The sequence below is a fragment of the Falco rusticolus genome, chromosome 9 (assembly GCF_015220075.1).
Source record: "Falco rusticolus isolate bFalRus1 chromosome 9, bFalRus1.pri, whole genome shotgun sequence".
Classification (NCBI taxonomy): domain Eukaryota; kingdom Metazoa; phylum Chordata; class Aves; order Falconiformes; family Falconidae; genus Falco; species Falco rusticolus.
Genome location: NC_051195.1, coordinates 27,680,092 through 27,692,841, shown reverse-complemented (window position 1 = coordinate 27,692,841; position 12,750 = coordinate 27,680,092). Strand labels below are relative to the sequence as shown.

The 12,750-nt window shown below is 41.4% G+C and overlaps 1 protein-coding gene across 3 annotated transcripts in view; it reads right to left on the bottom strand.

Moving 5' to 3' along the window:
* The window catches only part of LOC119153766 (heparan sulfate glucosamine 3-O-sulfotransferase 1-like), a 61,162-nt gene extending 49,553 nt beyond the window's left edge, over positions 1–11,609 (bottom strand). For 2 of the 3 annotated variants that reach the window (XR_005106211.1, XM_037400600.1), the window contains exon 1: positions 10,931–11,320. The gene's annotated coding sequence lies outside the window, so the exon portion shown is untranslated. Of the gene's footprint in view, positions 1–10,930; positions 11,321–11,517 lie in introns of those variants that run through there. The other variant, XR_005106215.1, reaches the window with a different exon arrangement.
* Positions 11,610–12,750: the final 1,141 nt, after the last annotated feature.

Here is a 12,750-nt window from a genome sequence, read left to right as displayed (position 1 = left end):
TATGGATAAATGCAAAATCATCTCCATCAAAACAAATACTTGCAATTTAAGACTTAGACAGTTATTTCCTTCCTCACATATATAGATATATATACACACACAAATTATTATTTCCATTTAATAAATAAGAGTACCCTAGGTTCACAAGTAAATTAGAGACAGCAGAGCAGCCCACATTTCTTTATCTACAGTGTAAAGCAATATGATCAGCTTGTGCAGGAATAACATGTTAAAACATGTATAGTATTATTTTACAATTGGCTGAACAGTTAATTGGCTGAACAGTTAATTGCCTTAATCAGTATATATAATATTATCTGATTATTTTTTAATGGGAATTTTACACACTGAATATTAGATTTTTTACAGAAACAAAACAAAAATGCTTTTACAGCATTTCCTTCTAGTGCAAGCTAGCACAGATTTAAATATCTCCCAGCAGGCAATATAGAGCTATGTTCGATGCTTGTGTATTTCTATTGGCTTCTGTTTGATTAAAGGGAACCGATTCATTATAGAAGCAAAGTAGAACAATACCTTGCAGTACTAAAGCACAATACTCTGTGCATATGGCCATACAAGGATTCAAAAGAGAAGTGATTTTGAGAATGCTCTTTTCTGAATACCTGATTACCTGACTTTGAGGAACGACTCTTAGGTTAAGATTTTTATTATTTCCATTTCTAAAACTCCATAAGTAATTATCGTAACAGCACTCTTTTCAAGATACATTTAGTTATGAAATTTCTGTTTTCTATCACTGACACCATTTATGCTATCAGGATACAGGAGATAAAATACGAGCATAAAAAGCCAGGTATCCAACATGCAAATAAATGTTCCAAACTTCCATAATTTTGCTGAGGGGAGATTAAAAAAAGGGGTGAAAACAACAAAAACATTCAGCTCTCTAACCTGCTAAAGAGGCCTAATCTCTAGGGATTTTTTCAGTGTACAGGCATGGATCTTACTTTATGATCCAGAAACTTGGAGCTAACATAAGAATGCAGTAGAGTATGAAAATAACAAGCCTTTTCTTTTTCTTCATTCTCCAGTGCACATGTCAGATTCTGAATTTAGAAAACCCTAGAAGCACAAAAGAAGTCTACACATTGTAAGAGTATTTCATTAATCTACTATAGGAGGGGAGGGAAAAATATCCCAGCTGGAAAATCAGTGATGCACAGGTTACCAAAACTACTGGAAGACTCAACATTTTATAGTACAGAACAAAATCAAAGCCATAAAATGAAATTCTGTAAATTAAGTAAACAGATTAAAAAACCCCAACAAAACACCATCTAACTGAACAGCTATTTATTTACAGAATAAACTAAATGTAATGTGATACAAAGGAAGCAGAGTCGGATCTTCCTGAGACTGGCAGTACCTAATGTTTGGGGATTAGGTCTAAAAGATGTCCAACTGTTGCAACCCAGGAAAAAAAAAATCTTAAATGCTTATTTTCATATTGCATCTTAGGAATCTATCACTAAAAAGTGTCAAAGTTGACAGTTGCAAATGATTTTCCATCTTAAACTTGACAGTATTTCCCTCTACAAAAGGTACAGCAGGAAACACGGTGGTGTAGGAATTAATGTGAGGTAAGTCTCAAAGATGCTTGAGAATCCAGCTATTATAAGACACGGACTTTTTTATCCTAAGAATTATCTATGGCTCTTTCATATATGACAAGGTCACAAGATAAAATATTTCATTACAATATCTGTCTAAGGCTTATTTTAAAGAATTAGTTTACATAGAAACAATAAATAACAAATTCTGAAGTTACAGTCAAAATTTAATTTTTTGTATTTTGTGTTACAAACTATTGTTTACAAGGCTTGATGACCCTCTCATTTAGTAAGATCCGCTTACTGTATAAAATGCACAGAACAGCTTAGTTGAGTAATATGGCATTTTCATGGCTATGTTTTTAACTAGTTATGCCAAGGAAACAGATGACAGCTACTTTCTTTTTAATCTAACTGTTGAAGTAAAGCTGTAAACCTTTTCCTTCCAGAAATAATCCTCAAACTGATTGCTGTCAACTGACTGCTGGAGGGAAAGTCTGTCAACCAAGGAGGGTGGAGACAGGGAAGACACTCTTTCCATGTATTACCACCTTTTTACAAAAATGGAAGCTAAATCTGACATAATCTTTGTAAACTGAAGATCTGTTCTGTATGAACCTTTAAAAAATTGTCCTGTATAGTAGCCAACACATTAATTCAGAAAAAACTACATCTGACTAGACTCCATTATCAAAGAGATACGATGTTATTCAAATGTTCAGAATGAAACCTTTTATCTTTGTTCCTTAAAAACGAAGGCACATCTTGTAAAGAGCTGATTTTGGATACTGAGGGGTATAGTCTGCCCTTTATAAACTTCAAACAGATTTATATAAAATTCAAACTCCTATCAGATTTCTAGGTCTAGAATATATTTGCCCTATACCATTCGTTTGTAGAAGATCACCTACCTGCTTCAGACCGTGTAATGAAGACCATTAATGACTATAAAAATAGTTTTGTACCTAGCAACCACTACATAAATGTTAAATTATGATAAAGGACAAAAGTAGCCCATTTTCTCTCTATCCAGAAACTAAAAAGTTATGCTCAATATTTGGGTTACTTTATTCACTCATGTCTAAAACCCACCATCTCTATTAACTGGTATTTTGCCGTATCAACACAATCTGTCCACCTATTATCTTACTTCAGATTTTTTCAGATATCCACTAAGATCCCTCTGTAAATAAATACAGAATTATTAGAACACATTTTCTATGGACAATTCCTGCAAAAAAAGGAAAAAGTCTTCCATTTGCAGGTTATACAAAGTTTAATTGGGGACCTTCTTTTCCCCTTTAAAAATTTCTTAAGATGACAGAAAGGTAAGGCTTTACTTGCAGAGACTTAAATGTAATACTCAAAATGGTTGGTTAGCACTCTGAAGAATCATAGTAGGGAAAAAAATATTAAATAAATTTCTCCATTGTTCTGCAGGTAACGTGTAACATTTTACCTAATAACTCTATCTGCATCTTCTATAGTTGAAAAGGATTACAAGTTAAACAGATGTACACTTAACAGGAAATTTTAGACAACAAAAGGAAGAAAAAAAAAGCAATTATTTTTCTGAAATTCAGATTACAAACATATGAATTTATGTTGATTTTGGAAATAAAGGTAAAGGCTAGAGCTGCATACTTGCACCGGTGCACATCAGTACTTTTTTCCGATTCCCACACATTCACTGCTGCTTAGATGCCAAGAGCCATTTCTCTCCAAATTCTGGAGGCATTCTAAGGTGCCTCAGTCACACAGAGAAGTAAAATTCTTCAATTTTTCTAACAGAGTTCCTACAGAACATGAATTCAGAACCAAATTGCAAAGACTAGATTGCTCCTCGAAATCAGTGTCAAGGTATTGAGTTGAAAGTGTAGTTAGCTAGTTAGCTCATCACTGTGTCCCTAGGACACCGTTATCTCCACTTCAAGGAGGAGGGGGAAAAAAAAAGAGAATCAGCAGTTTCAGTATCTTAAGTACTATCTTTTGCAGTATTCTGTAAGTGGAAAGCTTTCATGTGATGAAAAGGTTCCTTTTCCTCATTCTTCTATGCACACACACATACACAAAGAAAATACAGGTTTTTTAGTAAAAAAAAAAATAAAAAAAAGGCACCAGTGACTTGATAAGCCAACAGAAAACTTCTGTTCATGCAAGACAATAAATTTTCCTGAGACAAAACAGCTTAATACTAGACCAAGCTCAAACAGAGCACTGAGTATCACCCTGGAAATCTTAAGCTTTGCTTACAATTAGGGTAGTCCAGTGTCTTTTGCTCGCTGCTTCCGGCAAAGAAGGTGAGTTTGACATAGCAAGAGAAAATGTGGAATAGAGATGCAATTTTTGAATCAGAAAAATTCAGAAATTTTAAATTTTTTTCACCACCATCTGAAGCAAGCATCTATTTAAAAGCCCTTGCCTTTTTCTAACATGATACACAGTTGCTTCAGCTGAATTAGTCTGTTTAAGCTTCATGAACTTCAACCATAGCTTGTTTAATTCACCTCCATTTCACAATCAACTTCAAGACTACACATTTCAAAATCTCTGTAGCTATATAAAACCCAGAGGGTCCTTCTCCCTTACAAATGAGGAGGAGAAATAAATTTAATGCAAAAAAATGCAGTGTCTATACTTGACATATACACTAAAACATAGAGAAAAGGACAACTGTCAGTGTGTGTGTACACACATACCAGTGCTGTTAAATCAGAACAAGACCGTGAAAAGACATTTTTACCTGTAAATTATCCTGGCCACACAGCAGTAGTAATCTACATTACTACTGATGAAGTGTGGAAGTGGGGGGAAATGAAAACTCATGGAACTGCTGGGCTCAGAGGACTGTGATCAGTGCCACAAAATTCAGCTGGAGGCCAATTACTAATGGTGCACCCAGAGGGACCAATGCTGTTACACACAATGTTTTCCTTAATGACATGCATAATGGGACTGAGCGCACCCTCAGCAAGCTAGCAGACCATACAAAATTGGGAGTAGTTGTGCTGCTACTCAGAGGGACCTCAACAGGCTGAAGAAACAAAGTTCAGCAACAGGATACACACATTCCTCACCCAGAGAGAAATAATCCCGTGAACTACTAACAGGCTAGGGACCAACCAGATGGAAAGCAAGTGGGCAGAAAAGGATGTAGGGGATCATGGTCAACAAGACATTGAGCATGAGCCAGCAAAGTGCCCTTGCGACAACGAAGGCCAACACCTTCCTGACCTGCAGTAGGAAAAGCATTGCCAGCAGGCTTAGAGAGGTGATCTTTCCCCTCAGCACCAGTGAGGTCACATCTGGAGTAGTGTGTCCAGTTCTGGGCTCCCCAGTACAAGAAGGACACGGACATACTGATGTGCATCCATTAAAGGGCCACAGACATGACATGGGTATTGCAGAATCTGTCATATGAAGAGAGGCTGGAAGAGCTGGGATTGTTTAGCCTGGAGAAGGCTCAGGAGGGATCTTTTCAGTATGTATAAATACCTGATAGGAGGGAGAATAGAAGACACAGATTCTTCTCAGCAGCATCCAGTGAAAGGAGAAGAGGCTGAAGGCATAAACAGAAATACAAGAAATTCCCTTTTGGCACAAGAAAAAAATATGTTTCATGTGAGGATTGTCCAACACTGAAACAGGTTGCTTAACGAGGCTGTAAAGTATCCATCCTTGGTGATAATTCAAAACCCAACTGGACACAGCCCTTGGCAACATGCTCTAGGTGACTGTTTCGAGCAGGGGGATTGGACTAGATGATCTCCAGAGGTCCCCTCCAACTTTTCCAGTTCTGCAATTCTGTGGTTATATATCCATCTGATCTTCTGTGTAAATAGCTCCATTACACATATAAAGGCAGACTACAGTTATTTAGCATGATAATGTTAATGTCTTATCCTGAATTTTCAATGTATCACTTGACCTACTCTGCTTTCCTCTCTACAATTGAAAATTTCAATTATGAAGTAAGAATAATACTACACCATAATTTCCATGGAAATCTTGCTGCACTTTGGGAATTAAGCAAAATCAACACTAATGAAAGTTTAAAAGAAATGTTGCAATCTCAAAACGCAATAAGACTAATGCAAAATACTATTTATATTTTTAAAAATGAAACATTTTAAAAATAGTTGTTTCAAAACCACACTAACTTAATGAAATGTACCTATATTCCTATTCCAGCTTGTTTTTCAAGCCATTGCAGCACATATGCCCCTTTAACAGCTTTTCCACTTACTTCAAGTTTCAGTTAGAAATACCTACTTCATTAATACAAAGGGCTTTCTTCTCCAGGCTTAAAAACTTCCAAATCTATTTGTTAGTTTTAGCCAAGGGGGCTTAACTGCATTTTTTTTCCCCTATAGAAATGTCTTCAATATTTGAACAGAATAGATTCTTAGATTAATAATTAGAAAAGCTAAACCTCTAAAGGTGCATGAAAGGGTACTGGCTTTCTGAGGCTACAGGTGGAGGTGCAGTCCCACAGCAATATTAGCAAGAGATTCTAGTTTCCATTCAAAACTTGGTAGGCAGCAGGAAGCCTGATAAAGCTCTGGTAACTGTCACTTGTTTCACACATCCCAGTAGAAATAAGGACTGGATTGAAAACAGGAACCTGCTTTAACAGAAAAGAAATGTCTACAAAAGCAGGAAAGACACCCCAGCAAATGAATCCTGGAGAGATTCTTTACTTTTGAGGTCAAGGAAACTTGAATGTAAAACTGAGAAGAGGGCTTCAAAGCCCTTTCACCAGCAAGATGTAATTGTCTTCTGTGGAGCCACATGAACCAGCTGTTTTTCTGAAGTAATATACAGAGACCTACAATATCTTTAAATAATTTCAAAAAACTACTCATCACAAACATAGGTCAGTCTATTATTTAACTGAATAACCTAAGTAAATTTTATATTATGCAGTCACAATTACTACTTTCTACTTCTCTAGTGCATTTTCAGTAGTAATTCAATGACTCAATTTTCAAGTGTTGCCCATGTCATCATGAAAATCCCACTATATTCCACCTCTATCTCATTTGATTGTTAAGTCCCAAGAAAACACCATCTGAGCAGCTGAACACAATGGACAATAATTTTAAGGGGGGGAAATGGGGAAAGAAAGAAGCGGTAGGGACACAAAGCTGACTTAGAATGTTAAACCAAGTATTAAAAAAAAAAAAAAAAGTATTTGGATCAGCCCCCTGCTCTCAACAACTAAGGCACAATGGCTACTCAACTATTAAATCATGCCTCCTCCCTAGATTATGAATGGATTGGCCACAGGGTTGGAAATTTACAACGAACCCACTACCATCAACAGAAATATGTAGCGTACTACCACTTTTAAACAGTGAATAGCAAAAAAAAAAGCAAGATCAAAGTGGAGAGTACATTGGAGAGTAGAAAGAAGTGGTACTTAGGTAAGAGAGAGGCAAGTCACCTAGGCAACTGTTATCCTGACTTCAATATATGAAAAGTTGGGGTTTTCTTTTTTTCAACTGAAAGCTAATTAACCATAAGGAGGACAATTTAAAAAAAATCAGGATAATTTCAACATAACTTCAAAAACACATATTAGTCTGGAAGAAATAATTTAACTTTTAAAAGCAAATATTAAAGCAAACAAAATCCAGAGTCCAATCTTTCCAGATTTCAGCAAAGAAATTGACACGGTATCACCCAGCAATTATTTACTAAGTTGGAAAAGACGGGGTGTAAAGTGGACATAAAACTGAGTAATGGTGACATATTGAATAGATTTATTTAAAATCCTTCTTCAGACTCACCTTATTTCTTGTCTGTGAATACAGCAAAAAGTAGAGGTGTTTTGATAAAAACTGGTTACAGGAAGCTGTGTCCCCTTGATACAGGGGAGGCTTTTGCTAACTTACAGAAGAAATTGAAGGACTACTGAGATAGGCATATTAGAAATGGGAAAATATTTAGCAATTCTTCAAAGCCACATGATTACAAACAGCAGAATTTCTGTGATTACATGGTGTCTTACCATTTGAGAGCAATAGGAAAAGAGAAATCACATACCCGTGTCTAATTTACTACAAGAAGATTAAGCCAACCTGGCATACCTTTAAAACAAACTTGATCTTCAGCAATATCTGATAAAGTATTTTCAGTAGACCAAGTGGAACATTAGCACTATTACTCAAGGCTGAAGAAACACTTCAGGTGTGAGGTGTTTGATGCAGGTGAGGTACATTCAGAATTCAGGAGAATCAAGTTACTAGGCTCTGTATCTTCCTATTTATCCTGTTTTACTAGACAAACTGAAAGGTGCTTGCTTTGCTTGCTTGATCCTAGCACATAAAAGCCAAGGAAGGCACATGATCAATGCTTATAATTCATTGAGGGCTACACACCAAGGAAGGAGTTGTTTATAAATAACAAAAAATATTGAGATATTAAAAATCAGGAACCAAAAGAATGCATTTAGACTATTCAAAGTTCAAAGTTCAAGCTTTAAGCATTAGGAGACAGATTTTTAAACATCTTTCCAGAAAGAGCAACAGGCTAAAGTACTTCACTGGCTTTCAGGTAGACTGCAGTGACTTTATGACTGGGATTGGGTAAGACTGTTGCCTAACTCAGAAAGACCTTTTCTTCAGCCCTGAGTTACTACAGTGAAGAACTGCTCCCTGTTCTGCTCTCCCACTTCCCAGTATTTTTGTTCCCATTAAAGTTCAACTGGGGCTGTGAGAAGACTACATGCAATTTTTTATCTTAAAGAGAAAACAGTCTTAAGACTTAAACCCCTACCAATCTAGCTTGCCTGTTTTTATAGATTACTGCATCAAAGCAGATGACTAGAAGCTCTCCTTGAGATCAAAAGATTTAATCAGCAACTAAACAGAGCAGTGCACTGCAAACATACTGAAATGATATTGCCTCTTTAGGTCTTCATTAAATATTTGTCCTCCTTGCCAGTTTAATGGATTCCTGCTTACTACGTGAACAGCCAAAAAAGGAATTTAATTGTACTCTGCATATACATTTCAAATGCTGGCACTACCCTTTCTATGTTGATATTGCTATCTGAGAACTTCACATAAGCTTCTGCTAGGACATACAGCTACCTGCACTCCTCATGACAGACTATTTTTTATGTTAATCATCGAGTAACCTGTTCAAAAGTTTTCTTATGGCAGTGCGTAATTCAAAAACAGCTACAGAAAAGAGCAAGGGCATATTCACATGACTACCAATACGGACCAGTTACTACATAATTATTTGTATAGCATTAAAAGAACATGAAGCAGTGTTGCAGACATCCAACTCTTCTCCATTCCACTTCTTTCAAAGCTACTTCTATCAAGAAACATGCAGCGCAATGTCTTCATGATTCAAAAAGCATGCTCAACCTGTTGCAAATGTTGAAGAGGCAGGCGGGACTGTCGTTCGCTGATGTCACCAAGTCCACAATCCATTGTATCAAACACAATCAAGTCATTACTGTACACACAACAAAGTCCAGTGACTGTAAACACATTTCCCTACATCCTTCTGCCTGACAAACGATTTTTTCATTTTAGATTAGAAAATAAGCAAATGCTTTTCCAATGTAACTTGATCCACACTTGGGCAGCCAAACATAAATTTTACTTAAAAACATACACTGGGCTGAAATTTAAGCAGTGACAGAAATTGTTCAAACCCCTAATTTTTCAGAACTTCCACGTTATCCACGTATGACCTACATAGCCAAAGCACTGGCCAGAACAATGCTGGATACATAGAAAAAGTATTTCTACCACAGTGCTATATCAGACTGATAAACATCCACCACTTAGCGTGCTTTGGTCACTTCAGGGAATGTTGTTCATGACAATTTCCAGTTACAGAAGAATCCAAGAAAACAAACTGCCCTCCTGTTTAAAGTTCAAAGATGATGTCAACCATTATTGACTGTCATTTGACCTCTACCATCTTTTTTTCAGTGATAAACCAAATCCTCACCAACAAAATTTCTTTTAACTGTTTTTTTATGGACTGAGGCTGACACCTTAAATGTCATAAACAGCTGTATATGTGAGTATGATTTAGTTCAACAACGACATGCAGTCTTTGATTTGACAGAAAGACTCCAATTCAAAACGTTTTTCCCCCCTCTCACTAGTCTCCTTTTAAATTTTTGTTTTTATTTCTGGCTTGTGCTTATTTTTGGCTCCCTTATTTTGTTGCTGTAGACAGTCACATGAAAACTACTGCATACATGCTTGTTTTCAAAGTAAGCATACTGAGTGGTTAGCCTAACTCATATGTTCTTGCTTACCTCATAGATTTCTGGATTATTACTAGTTTATTCTACTTGTATAGCTCTCTTGCCACACACATATGCACACTTTTACAATAAGCTCACAACTTATGGAACTTGCAAATCATATGTGCCACTGTAGAACACAAACTCCTTAATTCCCTCATTCTGATGACATGACTTAATGCAATGTACAGGCTCCATCTATAACACACATCTTTTTAACCAGAAAACAGTATTTTTACATAATTGGAACAAAAGAACTTAATAAGGTTTGCCATTTACAGTATTATGAAAAATGTTAGGCTACTAAAGCAATTAACCCCAATGTAAATTGGTTCCATCTGAAGTGACAAAACCTTAAGTCTAGTTTTGCCAGCAACAAAACTAGTCAAATACATGAAAATTCACTGATGTCATAAAACTAAAGTATTAATCATTTCTACAATATGAAACCATCATCTTAGCAGCCTAAAACCCTCATTTCCTATTTTGTGAGGAAACACCTGCTACAGGAATAAATATCCCTAAACACAAACATCATTCTGAACAGTAGTTCTCCCCAGTTCAGCTCATTTAACACACATGTGTCAAGAACTATTGCAGTACTGCCTCAGAGGCAGCTTGCTAGGTTCCTGGAAGTAGCTTATCACATTTTAATTTTTTTTTTTTAAAGGGTGGCAGTAAAGCAGACATCATACAGATTTTAGTTGCTGTAGTTGAGAAAGTCAACCTTTTCAATGGAATTTGTGGTCTCCCTAGTCCAAGTTTTCTCTATTCTGTATCTCAGAAGATACGGTTTTGTACACACTAAAAACTGAAAGTAAAATTTGACAGCCTGGTCATTCTCAGTCTTCCCATGTGCTGCAAAAATAGGAGGACATATGTGATTCTAAAGCATCATCCTTACGCTATCGCCCACTTCCAACTTGCAAGAGATTTCAGGCTATAACGTGTAAATCATTACTACGTGCTCTAACAGTACTTTCCATTTAATCAGGACAGAAGAAAAATCCCCTCTACAATGACAATAAATTACTACAGTTTAGTTTTAAATGAAATTACATAGTTTACATCTGACCTGAGTTTCAGTCTTTTCCTAGTGGGAAATACAAATTCAGCATTCGGGTACATAATCCTCAGCGCTCAGCAGCCGACCCGCCGCGCACACTGCACATGATTTATAGCCCCTCCGGATTCAGGTGACGAGTCTCGGCGGAGCAGGTGCAACGGGGTACATTTCCCTTCCTTCAGAGACCGTTCCCTCCTATGTAAATTGACTAGCGAGCCGTCCTCAGCCTGGCGGCGGCGGGGCAGGCGCAGCGGAGGGACGGGCAGGCCGGGGTTCCTCAGGCGGAGCGGGGCGGGGGGGCCCGGCTGTGGGCGCTGCCGGAGCCGCCGCGCCTCGGACGGCGCCGGGGCCGTGAAAGCGAGCCCGGCTGCGCGCAGCGGTGCCGAGCGCAGCTCTTAAACCGCGGGCAGGGTCCGGGGGGAGCCTCGAGGGTGTGAGGCGAGCACCCCCCGCACACCCGCCCGCCCGCGCGTTTCTCTCCCCCCTCCCCGCAAGTTAGAAGTGCCCTGCCACGCCATGCCCCCCCCCCGCACCCGTCAGCCCTACCCCTCCCCTGGCTGCCGGGGGAACGGGGAGCGACTCCCGACGCCTGTTACCTCCTCCGGAGCCATGGAGAGCGGTGCGGCCGCGGCCTGGGCTCGGCGCGGCTGGCGACGGCGGCTCCGCACCGGAGCGCGGGGGCCGGCGCTCCGCTCGCTCCCTCGCCCCGCCGCGCTGCGCCGCGAGCCGGCGGCACAGCCCGCTCCGCGGACGTGCGTTAACGGCGGCCGCACCGCGGTGAATTCACCGGCCCCGGTGACCGGGGTGGGGATGCGCCCCGGGGAGCGGGGGGAGGCGGGGGCGCACGGAGCGCCCCTCCTGCCCGCGTTCGCCCCCGGCGCGGGGCTCCGCCGGCGCGGAGGTCGGGGAGGCTGCCCGCGCCCTGCCGGGTCTGAGGGCGGGGGAAGCCGCCCGGGCCGGTGAGCGGGCGCCCTCCCACCTGCGCCGCCGGCACCCCGGGCTGCCCGGCCGGCTCGAGTCGCCCCACGCGCCGCCCGCGCGGGGAGCCGTTAGGGCGCAACGGGCGCGTCACGCGCGCCCTCAGCCCGCCGGCCGCGGAACCTCGCGCGGGAGCGGGCGGGCGGCGCGAGGCGGCCGCGGGGAGTTGCAAAGGCTCCGCAGCGGCTGAACGCCGCGGGCCCCCGCTCGGCGCGGAGCTGCGCCCCTCTCGTCCTCCGGCTGCCCGCGGCCCGCCGGGTGCCTCGTCCGCGGGGAAGCGCCCCAGCCCGCGCTGCCCGCCTCCCGGCACCGGGGGGTCGGCCGGGCAGCACAAGCGTCCCCGAGGGCAGCGGCGGCTCAGCAGCCCTGTGGCCGTGCTCACGTTAACAGGGCAGGGCTCGCTTTGTACGAAGGCGTCCGTCTACCCCATCGCCAGCACCAGCCCTGCTAAAAGCTCGGCCGCTGGCCAGCTGCTGGAGCCGGGTTCCTCCGTGCTACGCACCCCGGTGTCCGCGCGAGCGGCTGTGCCCTGGTAAGCAGCAGCACCGACCCCTGCCCCGGCCCGGCGGCGCCGGCCTCGGCCGGGCCGTTACTACCTCTGCTGCGGGGCAGCGCGGGCCGCTTCGAATACTCTCTGTTGGAAGCTGCAGTACGCTGGAATTGGCGTTTCTTCCCAGCAGGGATAAGCAACCACTCAGATGTTTAGGCTTTCAGAACAGCTGTTGAAGGCAGGAGCCCCTTTCCATGTCTCTGCTTTTGTTTTCCACTCAAACATAAGTAGAAGTCCTTCAGGTCCACCACCCCCCTCCAGTACTTGCTACCAGATGTAGTCTACAACACCAAGCAAAAGA